This window comes from Nanorana parkeri, unplaced genomic scaffold (assembly GCF_000935625.1).
Source record: "Nanorana parkeri isolate BGI_ZX_2015 unplaced genomic scaffold, ASM93562v1 scaffold203, whole genome shotgun sequence".
In the NCBI taxonomy this organism is placed as follows: Eukaryota; Metazoa; Chordata; class Amphibia; order Anura; family Dicroglossidae; genus Nanorana; species Nanorana parkeri.
In genome coordinates this window covers 1,484,633-1,507,937 of record NW_017306471.1, presented here as the reverse complement: position 1 = coordinate 1,507,937, position 23,305 = coordinate 1,484,633, and positions in this window count along the sequence as shown.

Below are 23,305 nucleotides of genomic sequence, written 5' to 3'. Positions count from 1 at the left end.
CCCCTCTGCTGCCTGCCGCCCCGATGCCGGGCCTCGTGGGAAATCCGGCCCTGCTTCTAATTCCACTCTAACTATAGCAAAACAAAGTTTTGACTTTCAATGGAAGATGATTTTGCTGACTTGTTCTAAAAGTGCACTTGCCTTTCATCAGTACTTAATGGGTTGGCATACCTGCAACAGGACAGTAAAGACTTTACTGGTGCATGCTTGTTCTGTTTCCTTAGTTTACTAAGTGGTGAAATATGCTTATGTCCCTGGAAGCTCGTGAATCTAAGTGATCATATATTTCATTTCTAACAGGTCCCCTTTAAATAGCACCAACATCACAAGTAGGCCTAACAAAAAGGAAATTCATTGTCGTAACTACAGCGAATATTTACACAATGAGAGAGGATGTCGCTGCCCAGGATTTCATCTGATAATGCAGCAGACTGTATATAAAAGTCGTATTTATTTAAAGAGTAACCTAAACTGAGCGGACGTCTAAAGACGCCCGCTCAGATCTAGAGAGCTCGGGCCGGCCGTTTTTTTACTACGGCCGGCCCGGAGGTGGTTAAAGGAGATAGAACATTCAGATTTGCAAATCTAAACTGAAGTATGTAGTTCTAGGCCAAAATAAATGCAAGGAAAAAGTCAGGCCTATGAGGCAAGATAAAAGAGATGTTTCATCCACCTATAGAGGACAACATTTTACCCTGCCTCACGGGGAGATGGTCATGTTCCCATACATGGAAAAAGACATCAGCATAGTAATAGGAATACATACCAGTGTTGTGTTTGATAATACAATCAAAGCTTACGTGAAAAAATCCCTTTTAGGTGGTGAGTGCTGCCTTCTGTCTGCCCATCACTATCACCAACTTCCTGGATTCCCAGTTTGCTTTACATCTCTTTCCCTGCTACTTGATTTGATGCAATCTCCATTTCTCAAGACTACATACCCCATCATGCATTGCTTCCAGCATGTAATGATAACATTACATTGTTCAGACTTTGGGTTGTAGTGCAGATGGCAGGCTCTGTGAGAGTTGTGACACAAGGAAGTTCATATTCACAGGACTAAATGAAATTGTGTCAGTACATTGGGCATCTTCAATAAGTAAGTTTGCAAACTTCTAGATGGATATGGTTATTAGGAGTGGGATAGAATGTATGGAAGTTTAATATAGAAATACATATTTATTTTTAGCCTTGCACCATAGATCCCCTTTAAATAGCAATATCCAATGTGCACAGTGCATATTAACCAGCTGGTCATTATTCTATTTTCTACGAATTAAAGGACATGTAAACTCTAACTGAATGGCATTTCCTTTTCCGAAAGAACTGTTTATCTTAAACAATTTCCATTTTTTTTAAAACCAAACCCCAGAGTGTTTTTTTCTCTCATTTTGGTGATATCTCAGTTCTGCACATTATATCTTTTAGGATTTTAAACCTACCCCAACGTATTATGCATCACTTTTTTTGGGACAGACAGTCTTTAATTTGGTAGCAAATCTGGATACATATATTTTGAGTTCCTTTGTAAAGAAAATGAAAAGAAAAAGGCATTTTCCTGTAATCTTTCCCAACGCAACCTTTACGTAATTTGCACCCCCCCATATGTTTACCCCAAAGTATAATCAACAAAGTCAGCTGATTATAATGATAGGACATTAGTGCTTTGTGACTTTTATGTAACATTACTAGAACGCTAAAGCTTAAAAGAGAACTATGGGGTAAGTGTTTTTCCCCATAGTTCTCTGTATGATCACTGGAGAACATATACTAACCTCCTCCTGTGTCCCAGAGCTCAGTATAGCCCGCCATATACTGAGAGCACCGCAGCCGGGACGGATCCCAACAACACTGTCTGGATCCACCCAGCTGCGTGAGTGACAGCGGACTCTGCCTATCTAGAGGCAGAGTCAGCTGTGCCCGCCACATACCCGTTCGTTCCTCCACTTTGCGCTGGAGGATCGGAGAGGGGAATCCCTGCAGTGAGCGGTGACTGTTAGTCACCGCTCACTGCAGGGAGATGATCAGGAATTGAGCTGATTGGCTGCATGTTTCTGCTCACTTCCCAATCAATAGAGCCGAAATGTGACTGCTTATTTGTCACAGGTCGGCTCTAACTATGAGGATGAGTGTAGATCACCCACCTCATAGTTCTCCTGTAAAGTGAACATATGCGTTTTACATTAGGAGAGCTTTATTTTTATTGCAGTTTCAATGCTACATTGTGATGCACATAGGAGAAAATAAAGTTTGCGTAAATATGTTAGCATAACATTAGGATAAGATTAAGTCAGATTGTCAACGGCAGAGATTAGCATGATAGTGACTTTTTCACAGGTTTGGCATTGCTAAAAATTCTAATGACATTACATTCACTTACATGAGCATTTGATGCTTGACACGAGGATTGGGATGGGAAATTCTAATAATAATAACAATAATAATAATAAAAAATTAAAGCAGTCTTTTTTTTTCTTTCTTGTTGTTTTTCTCCCCTTTATAGAGGATGGGTGGTGATGATTGTTGATTAAGGTCAAATGTTTTATTTGTAATGTTAAAACTGGTTTTGTAATGTCTTTTTTGTGTGTGTAATTGTATTAAATAAGAATAAAAAGTTGATAAATAAATAAATAAAGCTAAACTCCAGGCAAACTACTAAATATACATCAATACAATGCATATAAAGGAGCTGTTAAACTTGCCATAAAAAATGTATTCCTGTCCATCCAAGCCTGAGATTTACACAGCCCCTTCACATATCACAGCCAGGTGCTCCATGTCCAAAAAAGACACAAGACCCTGTCTTCTAGCTGGTGCTGGGTGTCATGCTTGGGTGCAGGGCAGAAGTTCTTGGGTGATACAAGAATCAGTAAGTCAAGCGACAGAAGTGAGATGAGTGAAACAATTATGGTTTCAGAAAAAGGAAGTTTTGCTCTTTATAAGCATAAGGTGCACAGAAAGGAATTACAGGGTTTTTTTTTTTTTACTTCTGTTTCATTTCCATGTAAATACCTTCTAATCGTTCCAAAGCAGACGCACCCCAGAAAATCCCGTTCTGTGTCGGTGTAGATGGACATGTTTTATGTATATATGTTGCTGCCAGAATTATTAGAATGGGCAGCTTGTTCGTTTTATAGATTCTTTCTGATAAATGGACCTTTCACAGAGTCTGTGTTCTGTACGGCCTCTTACGTTGTTATTACAGCTGGTCAGCTGCTTGCGGTGCATTTGGGGTTTGCTTATGTTTTACTTTCTTGGCTCGTTTTTCCCCAGTGACGGCTCCAAATATCAGCCTATAAATACGATAGGAATCAAAGGGGGGAATGCACTTTATTGTGTTTAAGCAAAGCTAATTTCCTCCTATGTGGTCTCTAATGGACACTATTGTACTTGGTCAAAGGTTTACTGTACATGGATGTTTATGTGGAAGAGCTAGTATGTGGCCATTCGGCAAATGATCGCAAAGCAGCAGTCCTGATCCTTAGGGTTTAAAGGTTTCAAAAATAGTAGCTTGAAGAGGTCTTTTCCCCATAGGGCACTCCATAGTTATTATCTGTGCACAAGGAGGTTATACACTGATCAGCCATAACATTATGACCACTGGCAGATTATTGAGTGACATTGATTTTCTCATTACAATGGCACCTGGAAGTGGGTGGGACATATTAGGCAGCAGCATTTTGACCATGAAGTTGATGTTTTGGAAGCAGAAAAAATGGGCATGCATTTAAGCTTAAGAATATAACTTTGACAAGGGACAAATTGTGATGGCTAGGAGACTGGATCAGAGCAACTCCAAAACTGCAGCTCATGTGGGATGTTCCTGGTCTGCAATGGTCAGGACCTACCAAAAGCTGAGTTAACAGGGTAGCGATGAATGGGAAGGATAAGGGCTGTTATTGCCACAGATATGATGGCATAAACATTTTAGGAGTCAGAATGCCACAAACAGATTTATTCTAGATTTATTATATCTTGACAAAAAATTAAGAAAGAGCAGTCTCCGAAAATTAAAGACTATACAGACCACGTACACTCCCGGAACTAGTGCGCCACTTACTATTACTTTTATATACATACTATATATGATGGCAGGGGAAGAAAGTGAAGGAGGATAATATATGGTATTGTTGGTGGTTCAACAGCCCCAGGTGTTTTATCAGCCAGCTTAAGGGAGGGCCTTCGAGCTACAGGTGAGCCTGTGCCAAGGACTGGTGTAAAAACAGCTGCATTCATGCCATTTGGGGTTGATCAAGGTTTGAGTGTCAAGCCTAGTCATATGTGACCAAGTGGACCCTGCTCTTATGTTTTTTCCCTCTTACCCACCATATATACTCCTGAATGTGTACAATTTTTTTTAATTTATATGGAGTATGCCCAAGGATGCCATTTTAACTTGGGGAGTAGGTAATTTGAATGTTTATTAGTCACTTACAGAAAAGATCTATTTGCCCTTTTGTTGTTCCTTGTGTTCTGGGGTTCCAAATAATGGGAATCTAAACCAGCCTTGGCTTTGTAACCACCACCTAGATTTAGTGTGACAGTGTGCTAAATCACAGTGGTTTAACCACACCTTCAGAGGCATAGTCATATTTGCCACCCTTCATGATGCAACTCGTGTACTTTATGCAATGCCAAACCTCTTTGCCACCCCCATTATGTCTTCTATAAGCTTCAGTTGAAGATACTTTTTTTGGCTCGATGATGCTCTATATGAAAAGCAAGATAGGCACAACACTGTCTGCTCATTTGTTGGCTGTCTCTAAAAACTGAAAATCTACAGAGGTCCCAGTTCTTTTCGTGGAGAAAGCTGTATCTTCTCTGACTCACAGAGAAAATGTTGATGCCTGTGCTTTGATCTCCTGCTGTTCAGGTCTATTTCACATCACAGCAGTAAATCAGGCACCAGAGTTGGAATTGAGCCTTGAGCTCGCCACCTCCCACCTGCATTGTTAGCATGTAATATTAACATGCATTATTTTATAAACGCAGTAATCTTCAGTGCTCATAATAACCCAGGACTCAACTCTGTTAAGTCCCCAATTTCCACAGGACCATAGGCTAGGGATAGCAGCTCTCCACAAAGAGTACGCAACCTCTTCCATAAATCATGCCAAAACAAAAGATAGAAAGCGCGAGGAAGAGGCGCATTCTTTATTTTGTTTTGGCATGCAATATTTTATATTTACCTGATCAGAAAGAAACAACACAATATTTTTGAAAATGTTTTTCAGTCCTAAACATTAGAAATATAATTATTTTAAAATTGCATATACAGTAATCACTGAACACTTATTTAAAGGGGAACTACACCTTCCTATCCTCTACAGCCCGGGATGATACCATCTTAGCACATGTGATCCACTATCTCACCAGCCATCTGCAGGCTTGAAAGTTCAATTGAGAACTAAAATCAGCACACTGGCAACCTTAACAGTTATTACCAAAAGTAACTGTTTTGTGAGACCATTAAATTGATGGCCTAGTTCCTTTTTTAAGAGACTCACCAGTGCTCTTAGAAGTTTTCTATGACACATTAGGGACACTCTACCTACTAGACCTCTGCAGGTGAGACTCAGTCTTGCTGAATCAGGCACAAACTTAAACCAAGAATGTTCCCACATACATACTGTATATTGCTTAAGCAACACTTTAACCAAACACGTCATCCTATTACAGGCACAGCATTGTGTTGGCACTTTGAAAATTGCCATGTATTTATTAGTATCACAGAGTCCAATCCGTGCAAATATCAGGAAGTGGAAAACATTTCCTCAGAGTTACTTGCTGTAATTTGTAGATTAGTGGATTTCCTCTGGCGAAGTTGGCTTATCCATAAATCTTGGATTCCTCTGGTGTTATTCAGGAACATTTATCATGAGAGTACATCTCCCAAAAACAAATGCAAAATTATTTAATGCTTGTTACTTATATGATGATATAGTCTAAACCTATAGTAGTATCAGCAATATTTTTTTTTTTTGCTATATCTAAATGATAGATGGTAAAACATAATTGGTCAACACTTCTGTTACCATAATTTGTCTTCCTATAACATTTGTTTGTAGGACTTAACTAGAGGTACCTGATTTCTGCTCACCAGGGCAAAAAGAGACGCTAGAACTTAAAAAATGAAGAATTGCTATGTTGTAGGGAGCTTAGAAATGTTAATTGTGCCTAGGTAGCACCCTATAAAATTAATGTTTTGTCTTAAATCCCACCTGAAGTATAGTTGTACAGTAAGTGGGAGTAAATGGGGGGACGAGGAACAGGAGGGAGGAGGAGGAAAAGAGGGAATAGAGTAGGAGAATTCATTAATTTTATCATAATATCATTCTGGTTATTATTACTGCTACAATAACTTTTATCCATGGGCATCCCAATACTTTTTGCTGCCTGAGGCAGTGGGGAGCTCACTGGTTGCCAGGAGCTCAGCGGGATGCCGGCAAGAGGCTCCCAGGTTCCTAAGAGCTGGGCAGAGAGATGTGTATGGCCACACACAGCACATTCTCCTCATGAAGTACAGGTGAAACTCGAATAATTAGAATATCGTGCAAAGTTCATTTATTTCACTAATGCAACTTAAAAGGTGAAACTAATATATGAGATAGACTCATTACATGCAAAGCAAGATAATTCAAGCCGTGATTTGTCATAATTGTGATGATTATGGCTTACAGCTCATCAAAACCCCAAGAACCCCAAATCCACAACCTCAAAAAAGTAGATTATTACATGCAATCAATAAAACAAGGATTGTACATAGAACAATATCGGACCTCTGAAAAGTACAAGCATGCATATGTACTCAGTACTTGGTTTGGGCCCCTTTTGCAGCACTTACTGCAATTACTTTTGCACGATATTCTAATTATTCGAGTTTCACCTGTATATCCAATTAAAAAAAAAAAATAATAAAAAGATTAAAACTACTTGGAAACGGAGTTGATCATAAAAGCGTGTATGTACTGGTATCCCACATCCATCACAAGTTGCAGCGAAGAACCAATATATTGGCAGCAGATATAAAGCATAGACCGATCCTGCCGGTTTCCATTACCAAACTGACGCGTTTCTGGGGCGTACAGAGTAACACTGATGAAGGGGGTACGCCCCAGAAACGCGTCAGTTTGAGAGCCCTGCGCTTGTCCCTAGTAGTGTACTGACTATGCTGACAGCCTTCCTGCTGCCTGTCCTTGATACATTCTTCATGTCAATATTAGTGACATATATTGTCACAGTTGACTCTGCCAGCAGCTACAAAGTTCGAAGAGGGACCCAAGGCTTTGCTATGGGCCCCATGGTTTGTAGTTACACCCTTGGTGACAACAGTTTAACCAGACAGGAAGTGAGAGAAAATCTCTACAACAACATAGACAGAAGTGAAAAAAATATTTTTAGTAGAGTAGGGGAAGACTAGAACTTCTGTCTTGAATCTTATGACTTTATTAATTTAATTAAAACACTGAAGGAGACAAATGCAAAACAGGGCTGGTGTGGCTTAAATAAAAGAAACAGCGTTCTCCGAAACGAACACACTGAATGATACTCAGACATTTTAGGCTACGAAAGGAGATTTGATAGTTAATTCTGTAACTGAAACCATCTTTAATATACAATAGGATTATGTAATACCAGATATCCTCCCTTATGTGATTATAACAAGTAACATCCTCTTTCCTTGTCTCCATTTAGTAATTGTATCACGGTTGTGTTTCTCTCAGTGATGGATTTCTCACCGGTATAATACGTTATCTATAAACTGGATCTTTTAGTAATTCCAAAAAGATGTAGATCGCAGACAGATGATCACATCTGCTTTTATTGTGAACATTTTAGAAATGGCTTAACAGAGCTTGCACTAAAATTGCAAGGTTCACTTATTTTGTTCTGCTCCCTGATCTCAAAATCCCATAAAGAAAAACCTGTGTGGGGTGGGGGGGTGTAGTAGTTAATATACTTACCGTATCCCCACTAATGGGGGTTATGTCAGCATCCTTTGGGCAATATCTTGAGTAAAGTGGAGTAGACCAAACCTTGTGGGAAGACACTCCTACACTGCACTGTATCGTCATCTCACAGGATTTGGGGTACTTAGAGTTATCACCCAAAGGATACTCACGCCACTCCCTGCAACATAAGTAATTGCCAAAAACTGACTTTTTTCAATTAAAGGATTGTTTCACAAAGTGTGATGTGTTTATTTACATTTTAGTTTAACCCTTTAGTGAATGTGTAGGGGTACAAGTACCCCTTACTAATTCCCGAGGGGGCGGCATCTGGGTGCCCCCATAATTAAAGAGGTACCCTGATGCAAATAAGCCTCCCTGCCCGCAGACTCCCACAACCACCGGGTCAGGGTTGTGGGGAAGAGGCCCTTGTCCCCATCGGCACGGGGACACCCTCCCAATGCCGAGGGCACGTGGCCTAAGGGGTAAGGCACAGCTAGCGAGGGCGCTCAATCGTCCCCTCCCTTTCCTGTCCTGCCAGGCTTGTGCTTAGATCAAGGGTCTGGTCCGAATCGGGAGGGGAACCTCACAGTTTTTCCACTTGCATTCGTAATTTCTGTCATTCGGAGATTCGGATATATCCGAAACTTCGAATAATGAAAATTTGTCCAAATGGCGAATCTTCCCGAAATGAATTGCACATGTCTAATATTAAAAGTATTGTTTAAAATGTAATCAGTATACGTACCTTAATTTGACTTGGTATTATCCTCTTTCATTCCCCTGTATAGGAAACTCTGACTGGGAGAGGGAGAACCAAGACAAGGAGCCAATCAGCTGTGCTGCAGTGCTCTTGTACTAACAAGAAACATGCTGAAAGAAAAAGAGAGCAGAGTGACAGAGAGATGAGTCCATCTGTCTACTGATTTTCTTTTACTGTTCAGTCACAGGCTAGAAGGACAAGACCTGTAAATGTTACTTAACTACAACAGAAAAAAATCGATTTGTAATCACTCTGTTTCCTTAAAGTGACATTAAACCCTCAGATTTTTTAACATAAACCAATACTGTAATGTGTGCCTTACTGTAATCCATGGTTGTTTCCCTTCTCTTTGCTGCTCTTCCTTTTAAATCCTCGTGTCTTCTCATGCTTGGGGAGAACTTCCCTTTTCTGCTCAGGGCCTCTTCCTGTAGTGCTGGCTCAGGTTACAAGCCTATACAAACTTATACACAGACACCGTGTATCCGTTCCTGAGACAAGGCAGTCTGCTGCAAAACAGAAGTTCTGCAGAGCATGAGAACAGATACAGATTGAAAAGGAAGAGCAGCAAAGAGAAGGGAAACAACCATGGATTACAGTAAGGCACACATTACAGTATTGTTTTATGTAAAAAAATCTGAGGGTTTAACGTCACTTTAACAATAACTGTTGAGACAAGATATCTGGCAGACAGAGAGGATATTGTTTTCAATGAGTTGGCCAACTTATAGGCCATGACTCACCAAACTGCAACGCCGAAAAGTTTTCATGTGTTAAAAAAAAAAAAATCACCCAACTTCACACACACACATTCACCCCCAATTCAAGAAATGTTTTCATGTTCACCAATGTGAGGCAAACTTTTGCACATTCCTCTGCCGAAACAGTTTGTTGGCAAACCTTTTCCATTGCAAACTGGGCTGTATGCCAGAGAGTGTGCATAGTTATGTAACAACAGGGAGTGTTCCTGGAGGGTGATTACTGGCCTTTAATGTATCTAATCAAGACATGTGTCAGAAGCTACTCTAAAGGTGCCCATACACTGTACGATTCTCGTACGAGAATCGCAGGAAATCCCGCGATCGTACGAGAATCGTGCAGTGTATGGAAGGCGTGCATCCGTTTCTACTGTACGGTCGCACGTCTTTCGTCGAACATGCAGGCTGGAAACCCCGCCGGAATCGTACAATTCTCGGCGAGTTAGTGGCCTGCTTGTTCGACAACTGCCGAACGGGCCGGTGTGCGCACGCGCACAATGCCCGTTTGCAGTCATCGGAAGCCCGCCCCTCATTGCAGTCATCGAAGAGCCCCTCAGGGGGGCATGCTTGCGATGATCGCAAGTACGGTCTGTCTGTCCAAGATGGGCAGATCGTACGTTTTTTAAGTACTTTACAACCCTCGCAAGACAAAAGTCTTGCGAGGGTTGTACAGTGTATGGCCACCTTAAAGGTGCCCATACACCTTGCAATTATCGTACGATAATCGCGGGACATCTCGCGATCGTACGATAATCGCAAGGTGTATGGAAGGTCGTGCGACCTCTGCTACTGTAAGGTCGCACGACTTTTGTCTTACAAGCATGTTCGAAAACCCGCCGAGAATCGTACGATTGTCGGCGGGTTTGTGGCATGCTCGTAAGACAAATGCCGAACGGGCCGATGTGCGGAAGCGCACACTGCCTGTTCAGCATTGCAGTCATCGGCAGCCCGCCCCTCAAGTATGATCTGCCTGTCCAAGATGGGCAGATCGTACGTTTTTTTAATTACCTTACAACCACCGCAAGACAAAAGTCTTGCGATGATTGTAAGGTCTATGGCCAGCTTTAGCCGGGGTATCCTGCATTACCTGCCAAATGAAGCTAATATAAAATTGCAGAACATTTTTTAAACAAACAAACAAAAAATGCAATATTACTAATCCAAAAGACATCACATTTATCCCTGCTGCAGAGATCACCTAGTTATGTGTGGACTACATAACCACTTCCTGCCAGAGTGACGCACATATGTGTCAGCACAGTAGGAAAGCTTTAACACTGGCATCCTGTAGGCCTGTTCTTCTGTACTATTAGCGCACTTACTCCTGTGCTCCCAGCATAGCGATTGAACTGTCACTGACAGCTCCCAGTCACAATCATGTGATCACAGCAGTCCCATGACTCTGCTTCCTGTCCTTCAGAACTCCTTAAAAGGCTGACGGGAGCTAGCAGAAACTGGTTAAATATATGCAGGGATCCCAACCTGAAAGAAGCAATTTCAGGGAGGTGCCCTTCTCATTTCAGGGAGGTGCCCTCTAAAACCCCCGTGGATGGGGAAGGGGGGGGAGCACCCCCCTGAAATGATGGCAGATAGCACAGGAAGCAATAGCTTCTTTGCTATCTGTAGTTTTTTTTTAGCATTCTGACAGCTGCTGCCGTCAGAAAAAAAAAACAGCATAGGAATGCATAGCTAGATGCCTATTGGCTATTTCAATTTGCAATATCCAATAGCAAGCTGGCTATTGCACCCTCCCTCTGCTGCTGTCAATCACTAGAAGAGGACCTGATGGAGAACTTCAGGTCCCCCTCGGCTGATTGACAGCAGCAGTGGGCGGGTGCAATAGCTAGTTTACTATTGGCCATTGCAAAGTGAAATAGCCAATAGGAATCTAGCTATGCATTCCTATGCTGTTTTTTTTTCTCTGATGTCAGAAAAAAAAAAACAGAGCAGGGAAAGGTTTACTTTGCTCGGAAAAGCCTAACTCTGCCTGTGCTCGGATTAAGGGTCTGGTTGGGAATTTTAGTGGGGAGGTGGGTTCCTCCTTAAAACTCATACCAGACCCAAAGGTCCTGGTATGACTTTGGGGGGGAACCCTATGCTTTTTTTTCTTTAACTTGGGAACCCTCCTAACACTGTTTTTTTTTCTTTTATTAACTTATCTTTTTTTATTCTGCTTTTTACTTCTGCTCCCTTGGAGGAAGTGAGCAGAATAGCTGAGCCGAATGCAGACTATGAGAATAGGGGTGAACAGCAGCGAGTGAACTGCTAGAGGTTCGGCTCAGCCGATCCAGATGTTGGATTGGCTGAGTCAAATGGCATCTTCACTTCGGCTCAGCCACACATGCAGAGCATATGGCTGAGCCGATGTACAGCTCATTTTAGCCGATATACAGCTGAAGTCAGCCGTATGGGGCCGAAGTGAATAGCCGAACAGCAGTTCACTTCGGCTCAGTTATTCACTCGACTGCCTTTGGTAGCTTAGTGAATAACCCCCTTAGTGAATCAGGCCGATAGACTTGTATGAAAAGGAAAATAAAGTTGATCTTTTATGTAGAAAGTAGAAAGCAGAACCTGAGTGTGTAATAGGCAATTATGGCTGACCCCATGTACATAGATAATATCAAAATATAAGCTGGATAAAAAAAAAAAACACACACACACACATTGATAATATTTTGTATATCAAGGTATTCTCTAATAAAACAATTGAAAGTGTGTGACATTGCCTTTAAAGCCTAACTCCAGACTCACCCACCCCAGCTTTTCCCCTCTCCCCTCCTGAGTGTTCGTTATGCTGTATTTTTTTTATGCTTACCTTTTCAGAAGTCTTCTGGCCAGACACAATGCATGTGGGATCCTCTCATCTCTGGTGCTGGGTGGTCTTTAATGATACAGAGAGCAGTGCTGACATGATACTATTGCTGTTGTCTGCATCATTACATTGTAAGTGCAGGGCGCCATGGTAACTTCCCCTTGGGGGCTGAATCTATGACACCCTGCACTCACAGTATGTCCTTAGTCTTCCTGGCTGAATGACGATGGGTGTCATTTCAGCGAGAAGATTGAGGACACCTATTGGCGAAGAAGATGTACTGTAGGGGGCAGCGCAAGTGAGGAGATATTGCAGCCTGAGCTGCATTTTGTTTTTTAAATTTAACTGAACAAGGATTTCTTCGCTTACACTGTTTTTGTGTGTAGCATAAAGAGCTTTAACATAGTATGGCTTCTTAAATATGCGGCTGATGGGAATAGGACTCCGGTGATGACTGGGGAGACTCCAATGGATTTGGTTACACAGACATTTGTCAGGTCAGACCTACTGGGACAGTAAAGGAAGCAAATAATTATTGGCCAGGAGGCATCCGGTATCACAGTATACCCTGAACTGATCTGACAAGTGTTTCAAATTGGGTTTATGTGCTGAACTACTAGAAACTCCAAACACAATTATATCGGGCTTTCAGGGTACCAAAACATATGTGCTGAACGTCACTGTTTCCTGTGCAAGATTTCTTTTGCTTTATACTGGACAATCCTATAATTGTAGAAGAAAACTATCATGATTTGGTTCTGTTTCATTCTATCTTTGTTTAAGTTCAGACATTTTTATACTGATAGTATATGTTTTTAATGTAAACGTTGATTGCGAACCCACTGCAATTTGTATTTAGCTTTATTTGGAATGTATAAAGTGTACCTGTGGTGCAGTCCAGTGCGTTGAGCAAAAATGTAGCATGTCTGCATTGTTTTCTTTGTGCCCTAGCGGTGACCGGTGTTGTTCAGTTGCTGAAAAACGCCAGTGACCGCATATAGGGTCAACAGGCCCTCGCTCACAGAGCTTCTTAGGTACAATTTGCTTGAAAAAAAAAAAATCTTATTTTTTTCTTAAGAAGGTGCTGAAAAACTATTTTTTGCCGCCTCAGTCCTGCTGGAGAGATTTCACTTTCACGGGAAGTAAGAGGAAATCTCTCTAAAGTGAACAAAATTCCCATCTTAGACCCCATTCACACCAGGGCGGATGCGTTCTCATGTAGTTTCTGTGCGAATTTTAAAAGGGTGGTTTTGGGCGTTTTTAATCGCGCTTCAGCACTGAAACGCAATTGAAAACGGCAAAAAACGAGCTTGTCAGTGCTTTTCCATTCAAATCTATATGGAATCTGCGCTGGGAGAATTTTGGGCGGCAGGCGGTTCGGATCACGCAGAGGCGCGATCGCATGAACGGTCCCTATAGGAATGTATGCGATCGTTCATGTCAGCGGTTCAGCTCGGACAAATCCACGCGACCAAACCGCCCTGGTGTGAACGGGGCCTTAGAGAGCTGTACCCATTGGAAGTTTACTCACCTCTTGCTCTGGTGACAACATTAAGGGGGTTTTTCACAAAGCTGCCGAATGTTCAGCTAATCCTTCTGCTCGCTTCAGGTGGCTGAACCGAATGCCTGCTTTATGCGCTATTCTCAATAGCATGTACAGCAGCTGAAGTAAACAGCCGAATGCAGCTGAGCCGAACGAACATGCTCCGGCTCGGCAAAGCGCTAACAAACAGCCAGAGGGGGAAGATATGGTCCGCCGAAGCAGACCGGATCCTCGAAAGTTGTTAAAAGATAGAATTAACATTTTTTTTAAAAAGCGTGTAGTTCCTTTGCTCGCAGACCCCCACAACCACAGGGCCAGGGTTGTGGGGAAGAGGCCCTTGTCCTCATCCACATGGGTCTCCCCTGGCAAATCACCCTCTCTATGTTCACGGCATGTGGCCTGGTATGGTGCAGGGGAGAAGGGCCGCATGCTCGCCCCCCTCCCCCTTTTCCTGTCTGGTTCCTGTCTAAAGCTGGCCATACACCTTACAATTATCTGTGGTCAGATGGAAAAAGTGCAACAGATTGGCCCAGGTGGAGATTACTCCATCTACACAGTTAAGTGTAGATGGAGGAATCTGTTGCACCTTTTCCATCTGACCACAGAAAATCTGCAGATAATTGTAAGGTGTATGGCCAACTTTAAGGTCTGGTATGATTTGGGAAGGGTCCAATGCTGGTGTTTTTTTTCGTTTAGAATAAATCTTTTTATTCCAAAGCAGAGAATCCGACTACAGCAACTTCAATGGTAAAACCGATTATTCAAATCAATGCCATCCAAAGACATGCTGGTAGGTTAATTGGCTCCTTTCTAAATTGGCCCTTGTATGTATGCATCTGAGATAGGAAACTTAGATTGTAAGCTCCTTGAGTGTAGTGAATGATGTGAATTTGCTCTATGTAAAATTGCTGTGTAAATTGTCGGCACTATATAAGCACCTATAATAAAATAATAATCTAACTGAAGTATGGTGTTTGGGTGAACTTCTATTTCACACGAAGATCTCTGTGTTTTCTTGCATAAGGATGAAGATGATACAGGAGTTTGCCAGCGGTCATCCATGATAATAAATTACTTCCTTTTTTTATTTAGACGGAGTCTGTTAGGCCGGACACATGTTGTGACACCCAGAATTACCATACACAGTCTGGTATTCATTTCCATGAAGGTGCTTTATTTCGTGACTTGGGTTAGGCTTTAAATGGAGCTGATTCCTGGAAGTCATTAAGGCTCTGTCTCTAATTTTATTTTTTCCTCTTATAACAAATATTTATATCCTTGGATCCGTGCTCTCTGGATAAACACATCTAGAGGTTATGTTTCAGGTCAATGTGCTCCTGGCTTTAATCTTCTGCTAATGGCTTGTAAAAACATTGCATTAATCAGTTTATTAACTAAAAGGAACCTCTAATAAAGCACAACACATGTGAGCAACACTATTATATACAGATACATAATTGTAAGGGGAGGTACACTATTTGCCTTCTTCTTTCCCATGCATGGTAGCAATAGAGAGGCTTCCAGCATTCCGCACACCCCTTTGCTATAGTTGGTGACCCCAGTTTTGGTCCCACTGTTCTGGCTATGACATGTGAAGCTTGTTCTTTGCATGTCTCCTCTCTGGTGATCATGCATGCACACTGTGACAAAAGATACCGCACAACTATTATTTGCTGACAAAAATGGATAGGTGCGGCGGCCATTAACCCTACAACAGGCCAAAGCACCATGGTAGATGCTAGAATGGGATTGTTTAGCAGAGGGTTGGAACGTCAGAAGTCATTTGATGGGTCACCTGGCAAGGTGGAACAACAACCAGCAGGAGGTTACAGCCTCTTAAAGATCAACTCCAGGCAAATTTTTTTAATTATACAGTATACTGACACTATTCTACTTTTTTCATCTGTGGCTTCTGCCAAAAGCATATTCTTGATACATGCACCAATTTCCTCTCTTATGATCAAATTTTACCAGCATGTTCAGCATCATTTCTTGCTGTGGGGAACATACACTTTGTGTTGATAGTTCATGTTCCCCTTCCTGCCCCCGTGTAGTTCTCTGTGTTTCTACCTGTGGCTTAAACTGTGACATGGGAGTTGATAGCTCTTTAAGCTATGGCTCCAATGACCTGTAGCACAAAATCTTTTCTTTTTCTCCCAGCAGTTGAACAGTGTGGAGGAGTCAAAGAAAGATGAGTATACAGCATGCTGCTGGGAAGGTATGTATCAAAGCGATCCTGCTGCTTGCCCATTCACTTGACTGAGATATGTCTGCTAATGTAGTTTTGAGTTTCTTGAAAAAGGACAAGTATTATTGTTACTGTTGCAAGTAGCAACATCAGAGCATTACACTTCTCTGATATACAGGGCTTTAAAGATCCACTACCTAAGTGAACCAATAAAGGGGTACTTCAGACCACTTAGGGAGCTGTTGAACCACTCAAGAAGCCTGATATGATAATCACCTTATGGTGGAATAATTCTATATAATACCATGTTTGCTTTGTCACTGAATAATCAGTGATCCCTATTGGAACAAGACAAAAATGTGTTTCATTTTGTTCGGATCAATTCGGATTTTTATTTCTTTTGTTTTTCAGGTTTCAGATCTGAAGTTCGACTGGTTCATTAATGGGATTTCATATTCGTCCGAATTTTCGTTTTGGAAAGATCCACATCAGGAAGTCACATGAAGTGCGTGTAATGCAACTCTCAACAGCCAAAAAACCCATATGATTGGCCTGAGAACAGTCAGATGTCTGATTTAGTTGAATTTTTTACGAAATTCTGACAGATCTGAATTTTCGTTAAAGAAACATTCGGAATCGTTCGCATTTGGACGCGGAATTGAACGAAATTCGTATGTCTATCCATTCGTAACTAAACAAAATTTTCATGTCTAATTGCAACCCACTCTTTCCTTGAAAGGAATTGAAGAGCAGGAAGGTTCTCCTTCAGTACAGTGGACTTTCTGGGTGAACTAGTAAGAGATCCTTAAAGGAGAACTATGGGGTTAAGGCTTTTCCCCATAGTTCTCCTTAGGGTAATGGGAGGACACAAACTAGCGTCCTCCCGTCACCCTAGGCTCAGTATACCGCGAGCTGTAGCTCGCGGTATCCTGAGACGCTGCAGCTGAAGTGGAACCCGACAATTATGTCTGGATCCGCCCAGCTGCGTGATTGACAGCTGGCTCTGCCTATCTAGAGGCAGAGCCAGCTGTACCCGCCCCGTCCGTTCCGCCAGTCAGCGCTGGCGGATCGGAGCGGGGAGGGGGGAATCCAGTCCCTCCCCTGTCACGGTAGAGAGCCGTGACAGGATCGAGAGGTGAGCGAACGCCGGTATGTGTTCTCTCACCTCCCGATCTACTGAGTCGACCTGTGACAGTCTCATTGTCACAGGTCGGCTAGAACTATGAGGTGAGTGAAAAGCACTCACCTCATAGTTCTCCTTTAACCATTAAATAACACATGTTGGCGAGATTGTGAATATTTGTTGGCAGAGAAACTCATCCTTTTTCCTGCCAAATCACTAGAGGTGTTTTGGATTCTGATTTCTCGAGATTTGCTCATCCCTACTTGCATTGATTGCACAAAGAACAGGCTGAGTAAGGGCAAACTAGCTAGTGACAACAAGCACTTTCAAACTACATAATCCCTTAATTTTTCACACAGGATTGTCATAACATGTTGTCACTAATTGTTCATATTTCTACAGAAGCAATCTTGCATTGCATGCACACTTCATTCAGTTTAACCAGACAGGTTATGGTAAGGTGAGTTTAAAGGAACCAAAAAAAATCCTCAGCTGAACTAGTGCAAAAGAACTCAATATCCTCCCGTTTTACTTTCTTGCTGTTCCCAAAACCCTACTCCATATAAGTCATTGTTTCCATGCACTCCACTGATGACATACTGTACAACAAACCTGATATAGCTGTATGCAGTTTGGTATAATGGTTCTATAATATCATTATTAGCCCTGGAGAGCTAATAAGATGTTGCCTTGGTGGTAGGTAACTAGGTGGTAACTGTGCTATAAATCAGTGGTCCTGAATGCATTGTTGACCCACCATCCTAACAAGAGGAATTAACTCCCTCAACTGTGATCCAAAGGCAGCCAGACCAAAGGAAGATTATGGCAAATCCCCGAACTCTTGCGCATTGATCAAAGGAGAGGGCAGATATCTCAGGACCTGTCGCTGTTGGTGAGACATCTGCTCATTCATGGTCACCCTGAGACATTGCACTTTGTTGGTGAACCATGGTATCTCAGGGCACTGTCAAGTTTACAAGGCTTCTAGTTAAAGTGACACTAAACTCAGGAGTGAGATCTGATCTTAGAAAAATGCATTCAAGTACCTTAACAATAAACAAAAATTTATCTTATTTGTGTATCACTCGGCTGTAGATCCTAAAATCAGCTCTGAGTTCATGCTAACACTGTCCTTCCTTCTGGAGGGTGGCTACTTTTGTTCCCCATGGTCTCTGTGTGTGTTGTAAAGTAGCCACTAGGTTTCCCATTTTATTTTGAACCCTTTCTCCCGGGACTATTCCTCCCCCCAGTCCCTCCGCTTAGTCTATCCGTGTCTGTCTTTTATCATATCATTGATTATACAGCAATGGAGAATGGCAACTGGCTATAGAGGAGTACAAATCTTAGCAATACATGATTATTCAGCAATGGAGAATGGCACCAGCAATCATGGATTGTGGAGATTTGTAGTCCTCTATAGCTTCTCACCAGGGCTGCGTTTGGGTCTCACCTGGGCTGCATTTGGGTCTCACTAGGGTTGCAGCCATTAAATATACGCAATTTATGGTGATTTCTATTTAGTTAGTGTGTAAGTCAGCAGTAGGCAGCCTTGGCACACCAACTGATTTGCAACTACATGTCCCATGAGCAGAGGAGTCCCGAGGCGGACTGACACCCGGTGCGGGTACCGGGTGACACCCCACGGCGACGTCATCGCATACGCACGCGCAAGCGTGATGACGTCACGTGCGGCACCGCTGTTACCTGCCTGGACTGTCCGGCTCTCGGTCCTTGACTGAGTGCCCGACTTTTCAGAGGGGGTTAACACCAAAATGACTGTGAGTCATTTTGGTGTCACCCCTCCAATGGTCAACCAACGAGAAAGCCACTCGCACTCCAATTCGATGTCCAATCAACTCATTTATTCGCTGAAGTGGTATGACATCTTAATGCACTTAATACAACTTCAGCAAATAAATGAGTTGATTTGACATCGAATTGGAGTGCGAGTGGCTTTCTCGTTGGTTGTACGTTGTCGGCAGAGGCATCTGCTGCTACTCTGGCACCCGCCCTGTATGTTGGGCTATCTTCTGGTTAGGAGTGCGATGGGACTAATTGGATCTCGAACCCCTCCAATGGTGTCACCCAGGTGCAGGCCGCAACCCCCCTTGTGACGCCACTGCCCATGAGGCATTGCAAGACTCTGACAGCCACAGGCATGACTCCCAAAGGCATGATGAGATTTGTAATTTCACCAGCTGGAGTGCCTACCCCTGAATTAAGTATTATTTAGGAATGTTGTGTATGGTGGCTGAGTTGGGCAGGTGCAGTCCCATTAAGAAACTAGGTACCTATACGATTATTACGAAATATGTAAATCTATTTATTTAATTTTCTCTCACGTATCACATTGTAATACCGGCAAGTGTGGTATTTATAAATCTTGTTGCTGGGAAGAGCCACTCAGCCTATTCCTGAAGCTGTGTCATCAGATTAACATCTGTTCGGGCGTCACATCTGAACTGGTCATGATATAACTTGCTTTTGGAAATAAAGGAAGCAGGCTGTTTATAATTATCCTGGTCGTCTGTTACAGAACGTGTCCTCTCAGGACTTGTCCTACTAATTAAAGAACAGGAGCTATTCATCTAAAGCACCATGGACTCTTACTAAATCAAAGCCCACTGACCACATCTGACAATGTCATTCAAATGACTTCCATTTCCAGTCAAGACGTCATATTGGTTGGAGGAATTGGCTTGGGGTACAAGGCATCATATAAAATGTGCAGTGATTGATGTCCTGTTACCTTTTTCTTGAAGGATAAATAATATTTAAATTAAAAAAACACCTAAATTGCTCCTCCCCCTGCATGTTAATAATAAAAGTATACATAAGCGTGTATTTTCGTATAAAATCACTTCCTAGGTGTTTATAGTGATCAAATACCAACCCGCTTTTTTAAAGTGTATCTTACGCCATTTTTTTTTTTTAGTTTTGAATAAAGTCATTAATGGTTAAACATTCAGTTTATTTTTTGGTGTCTGTGCCCTTTTGAGAATATTTCCCTTCACTTCCTGTCCCAGTGACACAACATGAAGAAAGGAAAATAAAACTAGTACAGAAGCATTAAAGTGACATTAAACCCTCAGATTTTTTAACATAAAACAATACTGTAATTTGTGCCTTACTGTAATCCATGGTTGTTTCCCTTCTCTTTGCTGCTCTTCCTTTTAAATCCTTATCTCTTCTCATGCTGGTGGAGAACTTCCCTTTGCAGCTGGGTGCCTCTTCCTGTAGTGCAGGCTCAGGTTGTGAACCTTCACACAGACACCGTGTATCCATTCCTGAGTCAAGGCAGTCTGCTGCAAAACAGAAGTTCTGCCCAGCATGAGAACAGATACAGATTTAAAAGGAAGAGCAGCAAAGAGAAGGTAAACAACCATGGATTACAGTAAGGCACACATTACAGTATTGGTTTATGTTAAAAAATCTGAGGGTTTAATGTCACTTTAAGGCCCCATTCACACCATTATGAGACATGTGCATTCGGATTCGGACGAAACTGCAAATCAACGAAATAACAAATTTATTATATGCCCAAATATACAAAAACTATATTTGGGCATACATAAATTCGTTTTCAGAATGCGTGGTGGCCATACTGGCCGGCGGCGTGTTCTGTGCATGCCCGCCGCCATCATGGAGGCAGAGCGTATGACGTTACATGACGATGATGTCACACGTAGAACGAGCGGTGGCCATAACAGGCCATGCACACCACCATCTTAGAGTATATCTTGGTATACACCAAGATGGCGGCGCTCGAACATGCGGCCGCCGCCATCTTGGTGTATACCAAGATACATTCCAAGATGGCGGCGCATATGAACAGAACGCACCGGTGTCCGATATGGCCGCCGCTCGTTCTACAGTTTCAGTGTACGGTTTCGGAGGCTTGTTGCCTCCGAATCCGAAACAACATAAAAATTAATTTCCTTTGACGAAACGAATGAAAATGTTTTTCGTTTTCATGTGTTTCGTCCAAAAACGAATGTTCTTGCCTTGCACATGTCTATCCATTATTCAGCGGATGCCAACGCAAGGACATTTGACAATCAATAGGTGTGAATGGGAGCAGTTCACAACAATGCATTGCGTTGATGTGCAATGCCCTCCCCTCCGCCCAAAAAAAAGGTAGAACAGGCTCTATTTTTTTCAGCGCATTGAACCCGTGTCAATGCAACGCAATGGACATCAACGAAAGGCAGAACCGATAACTTATATGGATTAGTGTAAAAGTCAGACAAAAATACCCAAAAACAATGTAGCACAACTCAAGTCAATGTACTCTGCCAACATTTGCATTAATTAAGGTCCAATACACACATTTTGGTGTATGGGCATGCTTTAAGTTCAGTTTTTTTTTGGTGTCTGTGTCCTTTTGGGGAAATTTCTCTTCACTTCCTGTCCCAAAGACACAACAAGAAGTAAGAAAAAATAGAGTATAGATACATGTTTATTTTTTGGTGTCTGTACTTTTGGAAAGATGTTTCTGTACTTCCTGTCCCAGAGACACATCAGGAAGTAAAATAAAAACTCTATAAAGTGGAAGGTATCGCCCTCTTAGACAGTTATCACCATAAGAGGTGTCACCCTTAGGCCCCGTTCACATATAGCGAATTGTCGCGTGATTTCCGCCGCGATATCGCGCATTTTTGCCGCGCGATATCGCGAGAAGTCGCCGGCCAATGTTATTCAATGGAGCTGTCTTAACTCCATGTCGCGCGTCGCTCGTCGCGGTCGCAAGTCGCTTCTACCGGACCCTTTTTTCGGCGGATTTTGCGCGATTTTACTTTTTTTCTATGGAGCCCGACGGGGAAGGTCGCGCTACCGTCGCTGGATCGTCGCTGGAACATCGCCCCGAAAGTTGCGCTATCCCGGCCGTGCGGATCCGCTGCAAAAGGTATGTCGCTATATGTGAACGGGGCCTTAGACGATTTCTCCTTACCATGTGACTGTTCTAAAATTGTGAATTTCTCATACACTTCTGCCTTGGTGACAATGGTCACCAGGACAAATAGTAATATCAATTTGACAAGGATTCTGATCCTTCTTCACCCTGTGCAGAACTAGAAAAAAAACGTTTGGCTATACGCACTTTTTTAAATTTCTTTTATTATTTATTTTTTTGCAATTGAAAATCCCCATCAGAACAAAAACAAAACTGCATTCAGTAGCTGTATCGCCTTGTGAACGCTGGGCAGCTGCTGCTCTACCGCCCTCTGAAATCGATCTGCCGTGGATCACTTTTCAGAGGGACGGTAAAGCCGGATGCCCGTATGAAATAGGCCTTAACCAGACTTTTGATTATCGGCTGTAAGTGTAGGAAACGGAGGGCAGGTACAGCCATTGACCAAAGAAGCTGATTGCTATATGCAAACAAAGTGCCTGATTTATAGCTTTAAAATAAATGTCTGAGAAGGCTAATACAGTAAATACTAGGGATGCACCGATACTGTTTTTCTGGTATCGAGAGCTAGTACCAATATTTTTTTTGTGCCCCGATTATCATGAAGTCGAGCGGCATATCATGACCCGTCGCTCGGCTTCCTGATTGCCTGTGAAGCTGTTCTAGCAAAAGCACACTGGCTTCAGAGGCTGCCTGGCTTCCTGGCATGTCAGGAAGCCAGGCGGCGAATCATGGGGTGTCGTTCGACTTCCAGATTGGTCAGGAAGCCAGGTTGCCTAGCAACAAGTGAAGCTGGCTTCCTAGCCAATCAGGAAGCCGGGTGGCACATCATGACCCACATTTCGGCTTCCTGATTGGCTAGAAAGCTGGCTTCACTTGTTTCTAGGCAATGTTGCTTCCTGACCAATCAGGAAGCCAAGACGCGAGTCATGAGGCTGCTTAGCAACACGTGAAGCCGGCTTCCTAGCCAATCAGGCTTTTTTTTCTGATTGGAAAGGAAGCCTGGCTCCATGCTCCCTCGGCACTGACGGTGAGAGTGGGATCTCCCTCTGACTGGAAGTTCCTGTATCGGAGGTAAGTATCGGAGCATTTGGGCGAGTACCAAATACTCGGTATCAGCACAGATACCAATACAAGCAGGGGCGTAACTAGATATCACAGGGCCCCATAGCAAAATTTTGTATGGGGCCCTGTGATTGCTAGTTATGCCACTTGCAGAGCCCACCTGGGACTGACCCTGCAGAACCCACCATAGACTCT